This window comes from Schistocerca cancellata, chromosome 12, assembly GCF_023864275.1.
Source record: "Schistocerca cancellata isolate TAMUIC-IGC-003103 chromosome 12, iqSchCanc2.1, whole genome shotgun sequence".
Classification (NCBI taxonomy): domain Eukaryota; kingdom Metazoa; phylum Arthropoda; class Insecta; order Orthoptera; family Acrididae; genus Schistocerca; species Schistocerca cancellata.
The window spans coordinates 37,328,079-37,354,023 of NC_064637.1; positions in this window are offsets into that span (position 1 = coordinate 37,328,079).

The following is a 25,945-nucleotide window of genomic DNA, read 5'->3' on the forward strand; positions in this document are numbered from 1 at the left end:
GACTTTGATAAAGGTCGGATTGTAGCCTATCGCGATTGCGGTTTATCGTATCGCGACACGCGTCGGTCGAGATCCAATGACTGTTAGCAGCATATGGAATCGGTGGGTTCAGGAGGGTAATGCGGAACGCCGTGCTGGACCCCAACGGCCTCGTATCACTAGCAGTCGAGATGACAGGCATCTTATCCGCACGGCTGTAACGGATCGTGCAGCCACGTCTCGATCCCTGAGTCAACAGATGGGGACGTTTGCAAGACGACAACCATCTGCACGAACAGTTCGACGACGTTTGCAGCAGTACGGACTATCAGCTCGGAGACGACGGCTGCGGTTACACTTGACGCTGCATCACAGAGAGGAGCGCCTGCGATGGTGTACTCGACGACGAACCTGGGTGCACGAATGGCAAAACGTCATTTTTTCGGATGAATCCAGGTTCTGTTTACAGCCTCACGATGCGCGCATCATTGTTCGGCGACATCGCGGTGAACGCACATTGGAAGCGTTATTGGTCATCGACATACTCACGTATCATCCGGCATGGTGGTATGGGGTACCATTGGTTACACGTATCGGTCACCTCTTGTTCGCATTGACGGCACTTTGAACAGTGGACGTTACATTTCAGATGTGTTACGACCCGTGGCTCTAAATTTCATTCGATCCCTGAGAAACCCTACATTTCAGCAGGATAATGCACGACTGCATGTTGCAGGTCCTGTACGGCCCTTTCTGGATACAGAAAATGTTCGACTGCTGCCCTGGCCAGCACATTCTCCAGATCTCTCACCAACTGAAAACGTCTGGTCAATGGTGGCCGAGCAACTGGGTCATCACAATACGCCAGTCACTATCTTGATGAACTGTGGTATCGTGTTGAAGCTGCATGGACAGCTGTACCTGTACACGCCATGCAAGCTCTGTTAGACTCAATGCCCAGGCGTATCAATGCCGTTATTATGGCCAGAGGTGGTTGTTCTGGGTACTGATTTACTCAGGAACTATGCACCCAAATTGCGTGAAAATGTAAACGCATGTCAGTTCTAGTACAATATATTTGTCCAATGAATACCCGTTTATCATCTGCATTTCTTCTTGGTGTAGCAATTTTAATGGCCAGTAGTGTATGTGCACTTGTTCAGTTCCAGAGTCGATGAACAAGTGCTCGTAGCTCTTAAGGTATGCATTTTACTGGACGTTCTTTCATGTTTTGCTGCACACTACCTACTCTCAAAATATGGAATGCAAAGTAAGCTTGCAGTAGAAGAGATGTCTTTCGTAGTATCGAATATGGACAAGTGCCAATAGCTCTTAAGGTATGCCTTTGAGAGCCCATGTTTACTGGACATTTTGTTTGTTTTGGTACACTCCCACCTGCTCTCAAAAGGTGGAAAGCAAAAAAAATGTGGTAGAAGAAATCTCTTTCACAGTATCGAAGATAAACAAGTGGCCATAGCTCTTAAGGAATGCGTTTTAGAGGCCATGTTTACTGGACTTCCTTTCTTGTTTCTCAAAATATTGAACCCTTTTTTAACACCGTGTACCGAATATGATAACTTCACCCACAATCCAAAGAAAAAATTATGGCGAAAGGTACTGGAGCAAATGATAGGGTGATAGCGACACTACGATTACTGGAAGCGCGAAGATCTTATAAGGATTTACAATTTTTGATTGCAGTGTCCATACAAGGACTGAGAAAAATAACAACAAATGCGTAGCTACACCATTTGACTAAAGCATCCGGGCACCTATATGTAATGCGAAATTGGCCACCGCATGTGACGAAAGGCAGGCGTACCAATATGAAAGAGGGCGGGGAGTACTGTGTTGTCAGTGAAGAAGCGGTGGCAGCAGTCTGGGTAGATCAGGAGAGTTCAGTGACTTCGAACGAGGACTGGTCGTTGGATATTTGTGGAGTAACAAAACTATTAGGGACGCTGCAATCCTTGTAAAGGTGGCCAAGTCTGCTTTTGTTGATGCGATTGTGAAGAGCAAACGAAAAGGAACGACTTCAGCTGAACCAAGATCAGATAGAGCTAATGTGCAGACGGACAGGGGCCGTCGATCATTGCGGAGGACAGTTGTAAAAAATGGCGTGAAATCAGCAGAAGGTATCACTTGAGAGTTCTGAAGGTCTACCAGAAATCCAGCCAGCATGATGCCTGTGAGTAGGGAGTTGTAAAGAATAGGGTACACTGGTCGAGCAACTCCTTATAAGCCACAGAGCATTGTGGCCGATGCTAAGCGACACTTGAGGTCATGTAGAATCAAGATATAACTTGTGGCAATCCGACGGAAGTGTTATGGTTTGGCGAATGCGTGGAAAACGATACCTGTCATCAAATGGAGTGCCAACAGTGAAATAGGGAGGAGGCGGTGTTACGCTATGGGCGTGCTATTTCGCGGTTGTGGTGTGGTCCCCATATTGCGGTTAAGAAACGCTAAATGCAGAAAGATATGAAAATATTTTACACTATTGTGTTTTGCGTACAGAAGAGGAACAGCAAGGCAGTGCAACCTGTCTTCAAGGACCACCTGTGAGTCAATGTTCTGTGGACAATAAGATATCTGAGTTGGACTGTGGTGTGATGCTTTGGTGTACGGGAAGGTGTCGTCGTTGAGTGACTGTAGGAGGATACAAGATGACTTGTACAGGATTTGTGATTGGTGTAAAGAATGGCAGCTAACTCTAAATATAGACAAATGTAAATTAATGCAGATGAATAGGAAAAAGAATCCCGTAATGTTTGAATACTCCATCAGTAGTGTAGCGCTTAACACAGTAACGTCGATTAAATATTTGGGCGTAACAATGCAGAGCAATATGAAGTGGGACAAGCATGTAATGGCAGTTGTGGGGAAGGCGGATAGTCGTCTTCGGTTCATTGGTAGAATTTTGGGAAGATGTGGTTCATCTGTAAAGGAGACCGCTTATAAAACACTAATACGACCTATTCTTGAGTACTGCTCGAGCGTTTGGGATCCCTAGCAGGTCGGATTGAGGGAGGACGTCGAAGCAATTCAGATTTGTTACTGGTAGGTTTGATCATCACGCGAGTGTTACGGAAATGCTTCAGGAACTCGGGTGGGAGTGTCTAGAGGAAAGGAGGCGTTCATTTCGTGAATCGCTACGGAGCAAATTTAGAGAACCAGCATTTGAGGCTGACTGCAGTACAATTTTACTGCCGCCAACTTACATTTCGCGGAAAGACGACAAAGATAAGATAAGAGAGATTAGGGCTCGTACAGAGGCATATAGGCAGTGATTTTTCCCTCGTTCTGTTTGGGAGTGGAACAGGGAGAGAAGATGCTAGTTGTCGTACGAGGTACCCTCCGCCACGCACCGTATGGTGGATTGCGGAGTATGTATGTAGATGTAGATGTAGATGTAGAAGTTAATACGGTGAAAATGACCACTCCTGAATAATTTTGCATGTCGCGTACTATGTAATGACATTCTGTACGATGAATTTGAAAAATAAAAGGACGGTGAAGGGATCTGAACCCGTACCATCAGAGAGGCAGCCGTAAACCCGAACCGCTGCGCTACGCTCGTTTGGTCGAAACGTTGTTGAAGTTACAGGTATAGGAGGTACGCATGAAACTTTGGGAATCTGGAGGCCGTCAAGTGAAGAGCCGCTAGCCAGGAACTCAGGATAGGTTACTCTACAACATACCAAAGACACTGTAACTGTTAGGTGTTTTATGTGTTGCTCTTTGTTGTATGTTTTTTTTGTAAATTGGACTCGTTTACCATTCTTAAACTTTCGTGTATATCTGTGTTAAATGTGAAGCTGGAGAATGCAAGTGGTGTGATGGTGAGTTCCTAAGGGACCAAACTGGTGAGGTCATCGGTCCCTAGGCTTACACACATCTAACTTAAACTAACCTACGCTAAGGACAACACACACCCATGCCCGATGGAGAACTCGAACTTCCGACGGCGGGAGCAGCGCGAACCGTGTCAAGGTACCCTAGACAGCGAGGCTGCCCCCCCGTGGCAGAGAGGTGTGTTACATAAACGCTATGTAATACAGAGTTGCTAAATCCAATTGAATCTGAATAACTGTATTGCCGTTAACTTTTGCCAAAACTTATTAGGAAATGTAAAACTGTTTGGTTGTACTAAATAAGCTATTCTGTGAAACTCTATCGTTCGGCGAAGTGAACATAGCTACAATGCCTAACCTCACAGTGTGTTACTTGGACTTCCAATAAACACAGCTAACAGAATAAAAACTCTACATAAAACTACAAACCCTATCTTAAAAGAATAAGTGCCCAAAATGCCTCTGTTAAAACGCCTCGTAAATTAAATGACGCACACTGACTAAACAAAATTCCATATATTTAACGGTACGCACGTGAAAGTAACACTGCATTAAAATAATAAGAGTGTCTGCATGAAAAAGAAGATATGAACTGAACTTTACCTAAACTGAAACTGATATTAATTTAGAATGCAATACTTAACTGTGAATGACCTTGATATGTCCTGAGTAATGTTAAACTGCTTGTAACAAATTTTCATGGGATACGTCGTGGCAGCGCAAACTGCTCGAAAGGATGAAAATAAAAAAAAAGCAGCGCAACAGCAAACCAGATAAAGAAGAGAAATTCTTGCGCAAGTGCAACGCAAGGGCGTCAGAAGTGCTAAGCACATAATGCTTTTCTTTCTGGATGAGTGTGTTCCGCTAAGAGCAATACACACAATTGCAAAAGACAATTTTCGTGAGCAGACGGTGAAGAATCTTGCGTTTACTAAATGATGTGAAGAGAATGATACTGAAAAAACCGGCATTGAGAAACTTTATTGTGAATAATGAAAGTCATTCATTGAAAATTGCAACGGTCTTTACAAATATTGCTTCTTATTAAAACAATATGACTCTGCCGCGAAACTGGATAGGATGGTAAATGGTTGAAATGGCTCTGAGCACTATGGGACTTGACGTCTGAGGTCATCAGTCGCCTAGAACTTAGAACTACTTAAACCTAACCTAAGGACATCACACACATCCATGTCCGAGGCGGGGCTCGAACCTGCGACCGTAGCGGTCGCGCGGTTCCAGACTGAAGCGCCTCGAGCCGCTCGGCCACGCCGGCCGGCAATGGGATGGTAAAAGAAACTTGAGAGCAAACCACGTGAACAGATAATTTTACTTGATCTTGTCTGGACAACCACCCCAACTGAACTGAACCGATAAAGAAGTCCGCCCCAGTAGCTGAGTGTCAATCCTAAGGGCCCGGGTTCGATTCCCGGCTGGGTCGGAGATTTTGTCCCCTCAGGCACTGGGTGTTGTGTTGTCCTAATCATCATCATTTCATCTCCATCGATGCGCAAGTCGCCCAAGTGGCGCCAAATCGAAAGATGTGCACCCGGCGGGAGGCCCTAGTCATACAAACATTCACATTTTAACCGATAAAGAAAAAAAAAATCACAGTAAATTTACACTGATTCGCGAAAGAAACTTGTATAGGCATCCGTACTCAAATACAGAGATATGTAAATAGAAAGAATACGGCGTTGCGGTCTGCAACGCCTATATAAGACAACAAGTGTCTGGCGCAGTTGTTAGATCGGTTACTGCTCCTACAATGGCTGATTATCGAGATTAAACTGAGTTTGAACGTAGTCGGCGCACGAGCAAACACCTACATTGGACTGTTGATGACTGGAAACATGTTGCGTGGTCGGACGAGTCTTGTTTCAAATTGTATCGAGTGGATGGGCGTGTATGGGTATGGGGAAAATCTCATGAATCCATTGATTCTTCATGTTAGTAGGGCAATGATCAAGCTGGTAGAGGCTCTGCAATGGTGTGGGGCGTGTGCAGTTCGAGTAATATGGGACCCCTCATACTTCTAGATACGACTCTGACATGTGAGATATGCGAGTATGTAAGCATCCCTTCTGATGATCTGGATCGATTCGTGTCCATTTTGCATTGCGACTGGCTTGGGCAATTCCAGCAGGATAATGCGACACACCACAGTTTAGAATCCCTACAGAGTGGCTCAAGCAACACTCTTCTCAGTTTAAACACTTCCGATGTCCACCAAACTACCCAGAGATTAACGTTATTGAGCATATCTGGGATGCCTTGCAACATGCTTTTCCGAAGAGATATCCACCCCCCCTGGCATTCTTACAGATTTGTGGACACCCTTGCAAAATTGATTATGTCAGTTCCCTACAGCACTACATCAGACATTAGTCGAGTCCACGCCACGTCGTGTTGCGGAACTTCCGCCTGTTCCCCGGGGGCCTTCACGATATAAGACAGGTGTACCAGTTGAAACGTCCCCTTTGAAAAATTAAGAACGACTGTGCTGGTAAATTTCTGCGTTATCTGATTTTCAAACAGCTGAGCAAAACTGAATGTACTCACACATTTCGCTCTTTACTTATTCTGATCATCAGTAAACTGACACACAATATTTTTAGCGCAACGCAGTCTGACTTTCAATAATCCCTACAAAAGAATGGCCCTGAGTAACAATAACGTACATAGCCTTCGTGAATCACTTACCTCACAAAAATCTTCGTTACTCGAACTACTGCAATACAGCGAGCGCCCATATCGCCAGCTAAATAAAAGATTCTAAGCACTGAAGGCACTAACTACTGATAGACATATAGTTAGCAAAAGAAAGATTTTGGTAGAGAACAGACAATGAATTTACCTTAATAGCGTTCAAAAGTCATAATGCACATATAATTCTGTGACATCCAATTAAACAATTTTCCTTTTTCTGATGAACACACGACCAGACCGTCCACTCAAAACTGCCATCTCTCTCCCCACATCCACCACTGCTGGCGGCTCACCTCCAACTGCGCAACGCTACGCGCTGTTCACATTCAACTGCCCAGCACTACGATAGCGAATATTCCAACAATGCAAGCCACCCACAGACTGCACACAGCACATTCATACAAAGCGCGAATGGCGTTACCAACATAAAAACCCAAACAGGCAGCTTGTACAGTTTCTTTGGTTCTTCAGTGTATCTTTAACATACTCGTAATAAATTACGCCTGAGAGAGCAATGCGCCGACGTCGTCACATGAAAATCTTCACACTTTTAAAATCAGTCTTTAGCAGGTCATATTTTCAAAATTCAACTTCTGTTGTATTTGTATGTGTGCTTTGCTAGCTATTTCCAGAGCGCTCACCAGGACGACCAACATCCGACTCCCTCACGTACGTTTTTTTTCTCTGAATGCCACTGGCAACGGCATGCCACTGACAACCAAATGCCATATTGCTTGTACTGGTAACCTCAGTGGCATAAATATCCACTATCTGAACACTTCCGCTGGAAATTATTCACTGTACAAATATGAAGTACGAAACATCGAATAAAAACAGAGCTCATTTCACTTTCATTGAATACCAGAAACTAGTAAGGCTATAGCTCGAACATTATGAATTACCTCGAAGTAAACCGTCTATTGACACACAGTCAACATGGTTTTAGAAAACATCGTTCCTGTGAAACACAACTAGCTCTTTACTCGCATGAAGTAAAGTGTTGAGTGCTATTGACAAGGGATTTCAGAACGATTCCGTATTTCTGGATTTCCGGAAGGCTTTTGACAATGTGCCACACAAGCGGCTTGTTGTGAAATTGCGTGCTTATGGAATATCGTCTCAGTTATGTGACTGGATTTGTGATTTCCTGTCATAGAGGTCACAGTTTGTAGTAATTGACGGAAAGGCATCGAATACAACAGAAGTGATTTCTGGCGTTCCCCAAGGTAGTGTTATAGACTCTTTGCTGTTCCTTATCTATATGAACGACTTTGCGGACGACGCTGTTGTTTCTCGACTAATAAAGTCATCAGAAGATCAAAACAAACTGCAAAACGATTTAGAAAAGATATATGAATGGTGCGAAAAGTGGCAGGTGACCCTGAATAACGAAAAGTGAGACGTCATCCACATGAGAGCTAAAAGCAACTCGTTAAACTTCGGTTACACGATAAACCAGTCTAATCTAAAAGCCGTAAATTCAACTAAATGCTTACAGTACAGGTATTACAGTTACGAACAACTTAAATGGAAGGAACACACAGAAAATGTTGTGGGGAAGGCTAACCAAACACTGCGTTTCATTGGCAGGACACTTAGAAAATGTAACAGACGCACTAAGGAGTCTGCCTACACTACGATTGTCCGGTCTCTTTTAGAATACTGCTGCGAGGTGTGGGATCCTTATCAGATAGGACTGACGGAGTACTTGGAAAAAGTTCAAAGAAAGGCAGCACGTTTTGTATTGTCACGAAATATGGGAGAGAGTGTCACAGAAATGATACAGGATTTGGCTGGACATAATTAAAAGAAACGCGTTTTTCGTTGCGACGGATTCTTCTCACGAAATTCCAATCACCAACTTTCTCCTCCGAATGCGAAAATATTTTGTTGACATCGACCTACATAGAGAGGAACGATCACCACTATAAAATAATGGAAAAGCGAGCTCGTACGGAGAGATATAGGTGTTCATTCTTTCCGCGCGCTGTACGAGATTGGAATAATAGAGAATTGCGAAGGTGGTTCGTTGAACCCTCTGCCAGGCACATGAATGTGATTTGCAAAGTATCGATGTAGATGTAGATCAGTTATTAATATGTTTCATGGGCCTCTTGTGAGGAAAAAAAAAAAAAAAAAAAGACCGATACACGGGCGGTCGTAAATTCGCGGTACAAACTTGTAGGACTTGTAGATGGAAGTGAGTAAACATTCTGAACTGGCACCCATGTCCGGAAGCGTACCGTTTATGGCCGTTTGAAAACGTGTTTGCTATGTAGGTATGCAACGGTGTAGTCTTGGTGGGAGGGTCCTTACGTACGAGTGGTTGATGTTACTCGCCGTTTGTCCTACCTCTCTGACGTGGTTCGAGCCTCATTCGCGTGTCTGTGACTGTTAGAGCAGCATGGTTGAGTACAAGTTTGCGGAATACATCGACATGACTCTTGTGTATGGTGAAGCTCACGGTAATGGAAGAACTGCTCGCCGTCTTTATAGACGTATCAGGGGGGCTGAGTGGACAATATTTTGGATTGGAACCCATTTCCTGAAACGTGCCTATTCCGTGCCACAGCCGTTTGAAAACATGTAGGTATGCAACAGGGTAGTCATATGGTGGGGGGGGGGGGGGCGGGGCAGGGAGTCCTTACGTCGAATTGGTTGATCTTATTTGACGTCAGCCCTACCTCTATTACCTGGTGCGAGTATACACGCGTGTGTGAGCGTTAGAGCTTTATAGATGAGTACACGTTTGCAGAATACACCGACACGATCCTTGAGTATGTGGAAGGTCACGCTGACGGAAGAACTCCTCGCCGCCCTTACCCTTACCCATAACCCCCGACCCCATCGCACATCCTTTTCGCCAAAATTTACGCAACGGCTTCGACAAAAGGGTAACTTCACCGTCAGCAGGTGTGATTGTGGTGCTCCAGGGAGACGCCGCGAACTCGAATTGTAATTGTTTGTGGAAACTGGTTAAGTTTTCTGTCTGCTTATTTTTGGTTATTGATGAGTGTAACTATAGCACAAGTGATGAACTGCGTCACGCGTAATAAATTACTTGTAAAAGTGGTCGCTGTACGAACTCGTTTCCAAATGAAACTTCATGGCAGATTAAAACTGTGTGCCCGACCGAGACTCGAACTCGGGACCTTTGCCTTTCGCGGGCAAGTGCTCTACCATCTGAGCTACCGAAGCAAGACTCACGTCCGGTACTCACAGCTTTACTTCTGCCAGTACCTCGTCTCCTACCTTTCAAACTTTACAGAAGCTCTCCTGCGAACCTCTCATTCTGGAAACATCCCCCAGGCTGTGGCTAAGCCATGTCTCCGCAATATCCTTTCTTTCAGGAGTGCTAGTTCTGCAAGGTTCGCAGGAGAGCTTCTGTAAAGTTTGGAAGGTAGGAGACGAGGTACTGGCAGAAGTAAAGCTGTGAGTCTATTCAAGATATTGAATACTCACTTCCCTCCACAAGTCCTAGAAGTTTGTAACGGGGATTTCCGAACACCCTGCATAAAGGTTTGTAAATTTTAACACAGTTTCTGGGTAGTCTCGCAACGAATTCGTCAGCTACATTACTTCTCACGATTTGCTTGAATTAAATTGCACTTGATTTGCATTAGTCAGCCTAGTCTTCATCATTATCTTTGTAATTCTCTGTTACGAAGTTTAATTGTAACTGTTTGTGTATGACTCTAGTTACTTCTCGTTTTGCACTTCAGTGTGACAGAATTTGGAGTGTTGTCTGCATTAGCCACCCCCGGGAATCTTTTGCCGCCCTCTCACAGTCCACCTGGTCCGCTGACTTGAAAGCTTGGCGAACCCTACCCGGCTGTTCGCTGGTCAAACCTACGTACCCGTACCATCGGCCCGACCACCAGCCTATCGTCCACACACGGGCGAACGGGTTGGAGGAGACCCGCTCGCCCGCATCTCGTGGTCGTGCGGTAGCGTTCTCGCTTCCCACGCCCGGGTTCCCGTGTTCGATTCCCGGCGGGGTCAGGGATTTTCTCTGCCTCGTGATGGCTGGGTGTTTTGTGATGTCTTTAGGTTAGTTAGGTTTAAGTAGTTCTAAGTTCTAGGGGACTGATGACCATAGATGTTAAGTCCCATAGTGCTCAGAGCCATATGAACCATTTTTTAGACCCGCTCGACGGACGAATCGGCCGACTAGTCCGATAGTTAAGGAGGCCTTTAGAGGGTACTAGCCCATCGGTGCCAATACTCTGGTCTCCTGGGACAGCTTCCGGGCAGTTCCGAGGATTTGTATAAGGGCTGCCACCTGTAAGCATCTCTCGTGTCCTTGACCCATCCAGCGCAAACAACCCAATACCCATAATCCAAGTTCTAAAATGGCTCTGAGCACTATGGGACATCTCCATCTACATCGTTACTCTGCTATTCACAATAAAGTGCCTGGCAGATGGTTCAATGAACCATCGTCAAGGCTGGTCCCAGCGGAGGTTCGAGTCCTCCCTCGGGCGTGGGTGTGTGTGTTTGTCCTTAGGATAATTGAGGTTAAGGAGGGTGTAAGCTTAGGGACTGATGACCTGAGCAGTTAAGTCCCATAAAATTAAAAAATAAAAAAAAAACATCATCAAGCTGTCTCTCTACCGTTCCACTCTCGAACGCCATGCGGGAAAAACGAGCACTGCCAACAGAATGTTTTCGCTATCGGAGGAAAAACTGGTGATTCAAATTTCACGAGAAGATCCCGTCGCAACGAAAAACGCCTTTGTTTTAATGTTTGCCTTTTCCAATTCACGTATCATGTTTGCGACACCATCTTCCCTATTTCGCGATAGTACAAAACGAGCTGCTCTTCTTTGTACTTTTTTGATGTCATCCGTCAGTCCCACCTGGTGCGGATCCCACACCAGAATAGGTCGGAGAAGCGTGGTGTAAGCAGTCTTTTTAGTTGACCTGTTGCACCTTCTTAGTGTTCTGCCAATGAATCGGAGTCTTTGGTTTGCTCTACCCACAATATTATCTATGTGATCGTTCCAATTTAGATTATTTGTAATTGTAATCCCTAAGTATTTAGTTAGCCCGCCCGGTTGGCCGTTCTGTCTAACGCACGGCTTTCCGGACGAGAAGGAGCGCCTGGTCCCCGGCACGAATCCGTCTGGCGGATTTGTGTCGAGGTCTGGTGAGACGGTCAGTCTGTGGATGGTTTTTAGGCGGTTTTCCATCTGCCTCGCCTTATTCCGCCTCAGTTACACTATGTCGGTGATTGCTGCGCAAACAAGTAGTCCACGTACGCGTGCACCACCATTACTGTACCACGCAAACATAGGGTTACACTCTTCTGGTGTGATACGTTCCCTGGGGGGGGGGGGGGGGGGGGGATCCACCGGGGGCCGAACCGCACAATAACCCTGGGTTCGGTGTGGGCCGGCGGAGGGGTGAAGTGGACTGCGGTAGCCGTCGTGGGGTTGTGGACCACTGCGGCTGCGGCGGGGACGGAGCCTCTCCGTCGTTTCTACGTCCCCGGTTAACAATACAATTCAATACATACAAGTATTCAGTTGAATTCACTGCCCTCAGATTTGTGTGACTTACGGCGTAATCGAAATTTAGGTGATATCTTTTAGTACTCATGTGAAGAACTTCACACTTTTCTTTATTCAGGGTCAATTGCTACTTTTCGTACCATACAGATATCTTATCTAAATCATTTTGCAAGTCGTTTTGGTCATCTGACGACTTTACAAGACGGTAAATGACAGCATCATCCGCAAACAATCTAAGACGGCTACTGAGATTGCCTCCTATGTAGTTAATATAGATCAGGAACAGTAGAGGGTCCATTCGCACAACTGAGGCGATACTCCGTAGGCACGCAGTTTGGTTAGAAGACGCTTGTGAGGAACGGTGACGAAAGCCCTCTGGAAATCTAGGAATATGGAATGAATTTGACATCCCCTGTCGATAGCACGTATTACTTGATGAGTATAAAGCGCTAGTTGTGTTTTACGAGAACGACAGTTTCTGAAACCGTGCTGACTGTATGTGCGCAAACACAGCCGATTGTGCAATATGCTGACGCCCCAATGGCGCCTGTGGATTTCGTCGTCTTGGGCCCTGGGCAGCTGCTGCCATGTTAACACGGCGACATGGTCATTTACTGTTTCACTGAACATGAGAGCATTGAGATTCAACCGTAGATCAGTGAAAGCGTGTCACCTGGTCTGCTGAATTACGTTTCTTGTTCCACTGGGTCGATGTTCGTGTCCAGATGCGCTGTCATCGAGGCTAATAGCTGCTCGAAACCCACGCGAAGCCATGAATGGAGGCCGGCGGGTGCCTGTCATGCTATTGCAGGAATTCAGCTGGGTTTTCATGGGATCTATGGTTGTAATCGTAAACTACATGCCAGCTATGGAATACGTGACCATCACTGCAGGCCCCCTGTTTCCCTTCATGCTTGGTCTCTTCACTGGTGCGGACGTCATCTTCCGGAAAACTGTCCGTGTCACATGTGACAAATGTGGTAGAGTAGTTTTTGTAGCTTGATAGTGAACTTACACTGCTGTGAACTGGATGGAACACATCCGGGACGCTACCAGGCGTCAGCTCTGTACCAACAAAGGTTTGGTCCGTAACTTACAGAAACTGTCACCTCTGCTTAGACACCTGTGCTAGACATGGCTATATAGACCTAGAAGGGACTTGTCAAATGCGTTCTGTGTAATGTTTTGGATCATCAGTGTATGGGAGGCTTGTATCATTATAGTGTACTTGTATTGTGTGCTACTCGAATAACACGATACCTTTGAGAGTGAAACCTCCCCTAAGAAAAGTTTGTGAATTACTGTGCTGGTAAACCCCTTACGTTATTTGATTTTCAAACAGCTGAGCAAAACTGAACGTACTCAGACATTTCTCTCTTTACTTATTCTCATCATCACTAAACTGACACACAATATTTTTAGCGCAACGCAATCTGACTTTTAATAATCTCTACAAAAGAATGGCCCTGAATAACAATAACCTATACCTTTCATGAATCACTTACCTCACAAAAATCTTCGTTACTCGAACTACTGCAATACAGCGAGCGCCACTACTGCCAGCTAAATAAAAGATTCAAACTACTGAAGGCACTAACTACTGATAGGCATATTAAGCACATGAAAGATTTTGATAGAGAACAAACAATGTATTTACCTTAATAGTGTTCAAAAGACATATATATATCACTTCATGACATCCAGTCTTACAAAGTTACTGTCTGTGATGGACACACATCCAGATCATCCGCTCTACGAGGTGCATTCAAGTTCTAAGGCCTCCGATTTTTTTTCTAATTAACTACTCACCCGAAATCGATGAAACTGGCGTTACTTCTCGACGCAGACGTACACATTTTTCACACATGATTCCATGGCAGCGGCGAAGGCTTCTTTAGGAGTCTGTTTTGATCACTGGAAAGTCGCTGAGGCAATAGCAGCACGGCTGGTGAATGTGCGGCCACGGAGAGTGTCTTTCATTGTTGGAAAAGCCAAAAGTCACTAGGAGCCAGGTCAGGTGAGTAGAGAGCATGAGGAATCACTTCAAAGTTGTTATCACGAAGAAACTGTTGCATAACGTTAGCTCGATGTGCGGGTGCGTTGTCTCGGTGAAACAGCACACGCGCAGCCCTTCCCGGACGTTTTTGTTGCAGTGCAGGAAGGAATTTGTTCTTCAAAACATTTTCGTAGGATGCACCTGTTACCGTAGTGCCCTTTCGAACGCAGTGGGTAAGGATTACGGCCTCGCTGTCCCAGAACATGGACACCATCATTTTTTCAGCACTGGCGGTTACCCGAAATTTTTTTGGTGGTGGTGAATCTGTGTGCTTCCATTGAACTGACTGGCGCTTTGTTTCTGGATTGAAAAATGGCGTCCACGTCTCATCCATTGTCACAACCGACGAAAAGAAAGTCCCATTCGTGCTGTCGTTGCGCATCAACATTGCTCGGCAACATGCCACACGGGCAGCCGTGTGGTCGTCCGTCAGCATTTGTGGCACCCACCTGGATGACACTTTTCGCATTTTCAGGTCGTCATGCAGGATTGTGTGCACAGAACCCACAGAAATGCCAACTCTGGAGGCGATCTGTTCAACAGTCATTCGGCGATCCCCCAAAACAATTCTCTCCACTTTCTCGATCGTGTCGTCAGACCGGCTTGTGCGAGCCCGAGGTTGTTTCGGTTTGTTGTCACACGATGTTCTGCCTTTGTTATACTGTCGCACCCACGAACGCACTTTCGACACATCCATAACTCCATCACCACATGCCTCCTTCAACTGTCGATGAATTTCAATTGGTTTCACACCACGCAAATTCAGAAAACGAATGATTGCACGCTGTTCAAGTAAAGAAAACGTCGCCATTTTAAGTATTTAAAACAGTTCTCATTCTCGCCGCTGGCGGTAAAATTCCATCTGCCGTACGGTGCTGCCATCTCTGGATCATATTGACAATGAATGCGGCCTCATTTTAAAACAATGCACATGTTTCTATCTCTTTCCAGTCCGGAGAAACAAAATCGGAGGCTTAGAACTTGAATGCACCTTGTAAAAACTCCACCATCTCTCTCCCCACATCCACCAATGCTGGCGGCTCACCTCCAACTGCACAACGCTACGCGCTGTTAACATCGAGCTGCCCAACACTACAATAGCGACTATGTCAACAATGCCCACCAGCCACAGACTGCACAGAGCACAGCCAATGATTTTCATACAGAGCGCTACCTGGCGTTACCAATATAAAAACCTAAACAGCCTACTTACAAGGGTTGTCAGTCTTGGATTCTGCCCGTTGGTGGTGTACTTTCTTTCTTAGTGTACTCCAGTTCCTGTTGATCGCATCGTGTGTAGTGAGCATGCAGTTTTATTGTTGTATTGACCGCTAGTGCCACAGCAGTGAGAAGCTGTTCCGTCTCAGCTGGGGAGCTGTGCTTCTCCTAGGGAGTCTTTGCCGGGACACAGTGAGCCGAGAGACTGCTCTGGAGGAAGCTGTAAGGGACGGAAAAATATGAGGGACCGCCGACGTCCGCGTCTCTAGGGCCCACACAAAGCGGAGGGCTGCGCACCTCCCCGCCCCTTTGCAGCCGCCCCTCGGCCCTCTTCTCCTCCCCTGCCTTCCACCTGTCCCCACCTGGTCTGACCGCTCCCTGCAGACGCGGCCAGCTCAACCGGAAAATACTGCCGTGTGTGTGGCGAACCCCTCACGCTGCTCGGAGGAAGGGAAAGCCTCCACGAGAAGAAGTCCGAACAAGATTTTTTTTTTTTATTTCCCGGAAACGGGGGACAGCGCTGCCATCTGGCGGCGACGCCGGCCAGCACCTGGCGCCGCGGTGCCCCTCCCACTCTCCCTCCCCCACCTGACGCGCCCCCTGCTGTCAAAAGGCGAGGCTGTGGGCTGCAAAAGACGTCCAGTCCACACCGAACTCCGCTGCAGTCCACGCTTGTCCCACTATCTTACAACATCTATTGCTATATCCACTGTAGCACGGAACTCCATAGGACGCTGCCTACAGCGAACACAATTTTAACATGTTTTCATTAGGTCACCTTGCCTGGTGGCCTGTTAGCTACAAATTTTTGAGCTGATTTCAAACTAATTTCCGGATGAGCTACAAACCGGAAACTTTCAACAAAGCACAGAACTGGAGTCTATATCGTTGACATCGATCTGTTGTAGAACTATGCAACATATTTGATCCTCAAGAATAACAACGATTTTAAAATCTCCCGTATAATAACCAGTGAGGACTCCGCGGACAGGGGTACTGCCAAACTCGGCTCGCTCTGTCCCTCCATGAGATCCATAGCACTGTAGACAACGGCGCATGGGTAGATCCCGTGTTTCTTGACTTCGGGAAGGCATTTGACACGCTGTCCAACTTCGCCGTTTAGTGAAAAAAAAATACAAACTTACTGAGTTTCGCACCAGATTTGCGACTGGGTTCAGGACTTCCAAGCAGAACTCGAAACGACGCTCTGAAGGGAACAAAATCGACACATGTAAAGGCAATTTCCGGAATACCCCAAGGAAGTGTGATAGGACCGTTACAGTTTGCAGTATGTATACAAATGTTGTTGCAGAAAGAGTGGAAAGTTCTTTAAGACTGGCGAGGTGCCGGGGCTAGCAGTGTATTTAACACTAAATTCTTCTAGAATCTACATATGTAAGTGATGCTCTAAGCCCCCCCTATTCTAACTCCGACTTTTGCTGTTGCACAAGGATTAAAAAAATACGCGAACTGACTCTAATCAAACCTGCCAGTGGAGTAGAAGAGAGTTTGGCACCTGCAATAATTTAATTTGATAAATAAGTTAAATAAACGAAGGTTTCATTAACATAGTGAGGAATGATGGGGTTGCTCTACCGATTAACAGAATGAAAGTTCTGTCCATAATAACAATATGATTTATTAAGACTAAACACAAAATAATAAACAAAAACACATGAAACATTTACAATACATCAAATTGGCTCAAATTGGATACTCAAACAAACGCTGTGAATGTGAAGTTGTCCCTAAACTAGATTGTGAGGATTATGACGAAGTGGTATGTGTGTGTCGCCTTATAGGCGCATGACCTTGAAGCGGACTTAGCCGCTGAGCGAGGCAGCCGCGCGAGTGTGCGAGAGAGAGGGCAACACGGGCCCTAGTATTACTAGGCCCGTGTTGCTTTATAATCAAACTGGCGGAAGTTGCGCAACACCGATAAGGCGCACTGACGGCGGTGGGGGCCGGAAGTGACGCGCTTTGCACAGGCAGCAGCATGCTCATTCGACTCGAGGCAGCCGCACGGAGCACACAGCCATGCCGTACCGTCGTAGAAGATATGCAAGAAGGAGCAGAATGCCAGTGTACAAGACTGTTATCAGCTTTGATGCAACTCAAATCTTAGAGAAAACACATAGCCAACCCAACATTAATTGCTGCTACCCAAGACAGAACAAAGTTAGAAAAAGACGAACAGGCGCGCTCTACTGAGCTCTGATTATCACCTAGGAAAATCCCTGTCTGCCGGTGCTGCGGACATACCTTACCAATCTGTCTTCTTAACTGCCAGAACACGATCTGGCGTACCGGAGGCGATGGCAGGTTGCTTCGACGTCCTCGACCGAAAGGCGAGAGCCGACTACCTAGAGCACCCGTACAGGCCGAACACACCACATTTCCGCCCCCACGACAGTGGCCGTGGTTAAACGTTCCAATCAGCAACTCGAAAACCGGCGGAAAATTCCCCTCTATTGCCGGAGCACTACCATTCCACCAATGGAGATTCTTGGCGCCAATTTCTGCGCTGATTTTGCTACGTCACGGAGCTATGCCCTGAGCAAGCCAATCACAGTTACTATTTTGCAGAAAGCGCGGGAATTTTCCCGCCACAACTGCCTGGGTACACAAGTCATTCCCACGCCTCGCTGGTAGCCCGCCAGAAAGTGTTTTCGCTAAGTTTCTGCGAAGTAACGGAACCTCTAGCCCAGCCGCTACTTCAGACCCCTCCGGGCGTGTCTTTTGACAATGTCGGCGTCTGCAAAGCATTCACTCGACTTCCTCACACCCGTCGGCTTAACGCTTTCCAGATCAGCAGTGCCCGCCTGTCACCGGACCACCCGGGTGACGAGAGACGCTGCGTGGGAAGTACGCATGTGAAGGAATAGCAACTTTCCACCGCATGCAATTAGAGAGGAAAATCGTAAGATAGAAATATGAGAGGGGGCTCATGCCACCTCTCAGACTGTGTGATCTGAAGTTTTACCGGCGTAGAGAAATCTTGAAAATTTCTCGCGTATTCAGCCAGGTAGCGTCGTCCAAAAGGCGCGATATTTCGGCAAGCCGACTTCTTGCCATATTGAGGCGTTCTTGGTGTTCAGACACCAAGACTGTTCGCAGATGACGTTGTTGTCTAGAAAAAAGTAGCGACGCAGGAAAACAGTATTGATTTGCATAATGACCACCAGAAGACTGATCAATGGTGCAAGCTTTGGCAGTTGACACTGAACGCGAATAAATGTGACAGATTGCGCATATATACGAAAAGAAAGCCACTAATGTACAACTACACTAATGATGAAAAACTGCTGGAAGCAGTAGCTACTGTAAAATATCTAGCAGTAACTATCCAGACGGATGTTAAGTGTAATGGCCACATAAAACAAAAAGAAGCAAAATCGGATACCAGACTGATATTCTTCTTCTTCTGCTTTTACGGCCTCATTGGACCACTTCAGTCAATCATTTCTGGTCCTCTTCTTTGGTATTTTCCCCTTCCGAGTGGCCCAGTATCTCTTCATTCGTTCCGATGCTTTTCGTCGTTCCTCATCTGTAAATACCCTATTCATTGTATGTCGTTTGTCAATTTTTGGTTTAAATCTTATTTCTGTGTCCCTCAACTTCTTTAAATTTGGCGTTTTGATCTGCAAATCATCCAGAGTTATTTCCAGTTCTTCCATATCCTCTCTTATTTCCTTAAGCCATCCTCCTTGTTGTTTCAAATTCCAGAGTTTCTCAATAATTTTCCTTGATAATCTGGTTTCTGGTGTCCTCAGAATGTGACCAAAAAAAGAGACCCTTTTCTTTCGTATGATGGGCTCTTTCGTGATGGGCTCCAGTTCTCTGTATACCACTTCATTTGGAACTATCCGCCATTGCCCAGCTTTTTGATATTTCTTATTTATGCATGTTCTAGCAATTCAGACTGATATTCATAGGAAGAATCTTACAGAAATGTAACTCATCCATGAAGTAGGTGGCTTACAAGTCGCTTATTCGACCGATTCTTGAATTTTGTTCTCATTATGGGGTACTTACCAGATACGACTGATAGAAGAGACAGAGAAGGTACAATGAAGAGCGGAATCGTTTAGTCGACAAGAGGGCGTTACAGAGATGCTCAACAAACTCCAGTGGAAGACGTTACAAGAGAGGCGTCGTGCATCACGGATAGGTTAACTATCGAAATTTCGAGAGAGCTCTTCCCGCGAAGAGGCTGACAACATATTACTTCTTCCCACATAAGTCTTCCGAAATGATCACGGAGAAGAAGTTGGAGAAATCACAGCTAATACAGGGGCTTACCGACAACCATTGTTCCCACGCGTCATTCACGAGTGCAACACGGAAGCAGGGATCTGTTAGTGGTACCAGAAGTACCCTCCGCCATACACCATTAAGTGGCTTTGCGGAGTATGATGTAGATGCAGAACTGGGTGAAAATGCAACTTAAACTCACTTCGTCCAATACGTTACGTACTTCAGCACTAAGCCTGTTATACACTGCAGCCGAATACTGTGCACCAGTGTGGTGGGATAGTGCTCACTCCAAAACTACGGACGTCCAGTTGCACACGGCGCTGACGACAGTATCTGGGCGCACAGAGTCTGCTCCACTGTATTGGGTTCTGAAACACAGTTGTAGACCTACAGTTCAACTCACTCTTCGCAGACTGGAAGCACTCGAAAAGTGGTGCATGAAACTCGTAAACATTCCTGAAATCCCCGAACGATGTCTGTGCGAAAATGCTTGGAAGGCTAAATGGTGTCGACCGATCCCCGTGTCATCCTCAGCCGATAGGCGGATATGGAGGGGCATGTGGTCAGCATACTGCTCTCCCGGCCGTTGTCAGTTTTCGCGACCGGAGCCGCTGCCTCGCCGTCAAGCAGCTCCTGAGTTGGCCTCATAAGGGCTGAGTGCACCCCGCTTGCGAACAGCGCTCGGCAGGCCGGATGGTCACCCATCCAAGTGCTAGCCAAGCTCGATAGCGCCTAACTTCGGTGATCGGACGGTAACCGGTGTTACAACTACGGCAAGCCCATCGGCACTGAACTCCCTATGCGCCAGGAAATTGCATCGCTGGGGAGATATCGGCTGCATTCGTGAAACCCATCACAGCATCTTCCTCTGCAGCTCGCCTGTGACAGTGTAACGTTGCTGCTTAATTTGCTATGAAAGCGGTGCTGATTGACAATAAAAGCGGGTCAAAAGCTGTGAGCTGTCTGGGGAAGTTAACCTTGCATTACTGCGCAACTGTTTCACCAGGTATCCAGTCTAGCTTAACAAATTCCCAACCACACTAACATTAATTATAATCTTTAATAGTCATGCGACAGCCGGTGATATATATATATATATATATATATATATATATATATATATATATATATATATATATATATATATATAAAAGAGAATTTAAATAAAAAGAAATAAATCAGTTTATATTTGGAAATTTATTTTAACATTGATCATTGAAATTTCAGCATATTAAATGTGAGTCATAACTAACTGGTGCCTTATTTAGGACTGTGAAAATGTGAGTTTGTAACCTTATGGAGCCAAGATTGGGAGACTGCATACAACACTGCATTCATAAAATAACACACGAAGAACGTTGAAACATATGCAAGAGGAAATTAACCACTACCAACCGATTCAATTTTCTCCCAAAGAAGTTACGTTCGTAGCACAATCCTGTCCGTCATGTAATTACCACACACTGGTATACTAAATTCATACTAACTCCCTGTGAAATCTTCCCGAAAAGAGTAGCTGAGGGCTACTTTGATGATTACACCACATGCTTCACGTGGTCAACTTGGTTTACACAAAGAGTGTAACTCCACAATAAATTTCGATAATTAAAATAGATTAGATCGAAAAGCAATTTACAAAAGAAAAACCTCAAACTGGTTACTATCATCTTACTATTAACCTGATGCGTCAAACAATTGTATAAGCACGTGGGACTGGTCTCACAAATTACACCCCACATGGGTTGAACATAAAGAAAAGTTGCTATATTGAAAAATATTGTCAAGACGAGACGTTATAATCTGACGCACATTTGCATTGAAGATTGATGATGCTAGTTAGAGTTACTGATCAACAAGTGGTTCCACTTTACTCATAAAGTAGTGACAAAGCAACTACCGGAATATATTCTGAACTTCACACTCGAATTACACTGCGTTGCAATTTAAGATAACATTAGATATTTTAGAGCTAAACCTGAAATAAAGGTGATTAAATTTTCAGTTAGGCTCAGCTTAAGATATCCATTGTCCTACGGTCTTAGCAGACACGCGCTTAGCCGGAGATCTTACCACTTCAGACGCTCGCCCCGGACAGACTGCCGTGGTCCCTTCCTGAGGGTGGCTCACAAATACAAACGGAAGTGGCCAGAGGGGCAGCTTCCTATACCAACATGACAAGGGACGGACAGGAGCATACTAAGGATAGAAACCTCTTTGCTTTTAGAAAGCGTAGCTACCTGTTCCGACGTTGGTCCTACTGTTCTCTAGCAGACAGGCTTGTCTGCTACCCTCAAGCATGCAACTAGAAATACATTTGCTCATTCATCCTCTCACACAGAAGGGAAGGGGGATGACAGTATCTTATCATATACAGTATATAAAAGAAAGCGGATGTAGGTTCCGTATGAGACTGTGTGACATGAATTACATATAAACTGTGTTTTAAAGTGTAGTAGTGTGACAGATCGTTCTTGTTTATGTGTAAAAGTAACACGTTTCACTGCTCAGTCTCCGCCCAGATAGTCAGAAACACCACAGTAAATTTAGAAGAGGAATTTATGCCGTAAATGACAACAGATTTAAGAAATTAACATGAAAGGAATGCAACAGAGACCTTTCAACAGATTCGATCTCAGTGATATATGGTTACCATTGAAGAATGAAGCGGCCCTTACATCTACCTGACATAATAGGTCCATCAGAAATGACCTGTGGTTATGAATTCTCCTGCTATGTATTCCGAAGTTCAAACAGAATTTGTATGGGACATTGTACTTGCGCAGAAAATCTACACAAGTAGGGAGAATTTCCAACGCCAAAGTGCGCCTGTGGAGCTCCAGGGGAATCCATCTGTCATCTTGTCGAAGAATGTGAACTGAGGACATGTCTTGAAGATCCAAAGCAGCTCTTCTTTTCAACACCCATGTGCCACGAGAGGAGAACTGCAACTGAATTAGTACTGGAAATTTACATTTCATGTGTGTTGTGTTTTTTTTTTCCTTCTGTAAATTACCCGCAATACAATATCCGCCATCTTTTGAATGGTAAATAAAGATAACAAGAATAATAACTTCCCACTTTTCGTTCCATTGTACCTCCACTAGCAAACATTATCACAATGTGAATTTCATCAAGTTGTTATTTAGAACCTAATTACTTAACAGGCGTCTTCGTACTCAATAACATTTGGAGTGTTCCTAGTGATACAGCTCTCCATAAAGTCGATATGTGTCTGTAGTAGTGTCTTCATTCCTGCATGACTGCTTTAGTATCTCGATGTAGTTTGCCATCAGATCCTGCAGCAGTGTAGTAGCAACAAGCGGCCAAATGCACCGGGGTCGATTGAAACCCTTTCTGCTTTTCACCTTGTTCGGTAATAGTGGTCACTATTTACAGATATGATTTCTGTAAACGCTCATCGTAGTCATATTTGCGACGTATTCTCCTCGCCGTTCGTTAAACGTTCTTCTTAGTTGGAGGAGAAAATATCTTGTCATTGAGAGAATTCTTTTTGTTGTAATCTGTGTACTGCAGCTGTGAAAACGTACAGGAATTCACTGACTTTGCTGTTCTAAAGTTGTGTTTTTTTGACTCGTCAGTCCCCTGACTGGTTTAATGCGGGCGGCCACGAATTCCTCTACAGTACCAACCTTCTCATCTGAGAGTAGCACTTGCAACCTACGTCCTCAGTTATTTGGTGGATGTATCCCAATCTCTGTCTTCCTCTACAGTTTCTACCCTCTACGGTTCCCTCTACTACGATGGAAGTCACACCCTGATGTCCTAACAGATGTCATGTCATCTTGTCCGTTCTTCTTGTCAGAGTTCTCCATATATTCCTTTCCTCGCCAATTCTACGGAGAACCTCCTCATTCCTTACCTTATTTGTCCACCTAATTTTTAACATCCTTCTGTAACACAGTGTCTCAAATGGTCCGATTCTCTTCCTTTCTGGTTTTCCCACAGCCCCTGTCTCAGGTCCAAACAATGCTGTACATTCTTAGAAATTTCTTCCTCAACTTAGAGCCTATTTTTGACACTACTAGTCTTGTCTTGGCCAGGAATGCCCTTTTGGCCCATGGTATTCTGCTTTTTATGCCCTCCTTGCTCCGTCCGTGATGGATTATTTTGCTGCCTAGGTAGCAGACTTCCCTAACTTCGTCCACTTCGTGATCCCCAACTCTAATCGCAAGCTTCTCGATGTTCTCATGCTCTCTACTCATTAGATCATTTCATTCAACAAATCTTGTAATTCTTTTCGTGATCCCCAACTCTAATCGCAAGCTTCTCGATGTTCTCATGCTCTCTACTCATTAGATCATTTCATTCAACAAATCTTGTAATTCTTCTTCACGTTCACGGACGATAGCAATGGCATCAGCGAATCTTCTCACTGATATCCTTTCACGTCGAATTTTAATCCCACTCTCGAAATTTCATTTCCGCCATTGCTTCATCGATGTGTAGATTGAACAGTAGGGGCGAAAGACTACATCCCTGTCTAACACATTGTTAATCCGAGGACTTCGTTCATGGTTTTCCAGTCTTATTATTTTCTCTCGGTTCTTCTACATATAGTACATTAGCCTTCTTTACCTATAGATTTCCTGTATTTTTCTGAGAATTTCGAACTCCTGACACCATTTTACGTTGTCAACCGCTTTTTCCTGGTCGTCAAACCCTCAGAAAGTGTCTTAACTTTCTTTTATAGCCTTCTTCCATTATTAACCGCAATGTCAGTACTGCCTCTCTGGTGCCTTTATTTTTCGTGAAACCAAACTTATCGTCATGTAAGATAGCTTCCATTTTCATTTCTATTCTTCTATATATTATTCTTGTCAGCAACTTGGATGCATGAGCTGTTAAGGTGATCGTGCGATAATTCTTGCATTTGTCGGCTCTTGAAATCTTCGGAACTGTGTGGATACCGGTTTTCTGAAAGTCTGATGGTATATCACCTGTCTCACACATTCTAAACATCAGCATGAATAGTCATTTGTTGCCACTTACCCCAATGATTTCAGAAATTCTGATAGAAAGTTACCTATTCCTCCTGCCTTATTAGATATTAAGTCTCCCAAAGCTGTATCAAATTTTGTTTGTAGTACTGGATGCCCTCTGTCTTCCTTATCGATTCCTGTTCCTTCACATCATCAAACAAGCCGCCCCCCCCCCTTCTTGGGTGCCTTTAATGTTCTCTTTCCACAATCCATTGTCTCGCCTGCATTTAACAGTGGAATTCTCATTCCCGTCTTTGTGTTACCGCCTTTGCTTTTAATTTAAGCGAAGGTTATTTTGACTTTTCTGTACGATGAATCAGTTCTCCCAACAATCATTCCTTTTTCGATTTCTTAACACGCGTCATGCGCCCGTTTGTTTTAACTCCCCTGAATTTTCCTAATTATCTCATGCCTGTGTATTCATAAATTTCCCTGAACATTTTTGTACTTAATTCCACAGAACATATATTGCAACCGATGTGCTGTTAATACAGTTTTATTGAAATAAATTTTATTACCAATCGTAGACTTCGTTAGTATTTTCCATAAAGGAATATAGGTTTTTATATTTTCGACTATGCACTTCCTATCTTCGATCAAAATTAGTTTCAATGTTGCGAAATTATTTGACGAAAAATAAATTTTTAATAAATTTTTAAAGTTTTCAACTTACTGTTTAATAGTAGTCTTCTTATCCTTTTGCCTTACTCCGTGCCTCTAAGGGATCGGCGTTGTTAGTCTCCAGTTACAGCAGTGTTAATGGGATGTGACGGCCAATAAAAACTGAGAAAAACGCAAATATGAACAAAAACTGGTATCTAGCGATTCATTAACAGTGGGACCGGCATTGATAGAGGGAATCTGGCAGGGAGAAAATCACTCTTGTGTTATTAGAAGTTGTAATTATGACCAAAGGACATTACATTTTGCCGGCCGCGGTGGCCGAGCGGTTCTAGGCGCTACAGTCTGGAACCGCGCGACTGCTACGGTCGCAGGTTCGAATCCTGCCTCGGGCATGGATGTGTGTGATGTCCTTAGGTTAGTTAAGTTTAAGTAGTTCTAAGTTCTAGAGGACTGATGACCTCAGATGTTAAGTCCCATAGTGCTCAGAGCCATTTGACATTACATTTTCCGTACTCTGACTGTCCCACGTTTCGTGGACTCGTACGGCGACAAACTTCCACAACTTGCTGAAAGGAAACACATTCCTGTGTGCACAGTGCTACAAAAGACGAAAGACAGACTGAGCGTTACGGAAGATTATGCAGAGAAGGTGCAAAATATGAGACAAAAATCTACGACAAATCTGTATTGAGGTCAAATTAGAAGGAATGCGCCTCGTTGTTTCATTTGGATGGG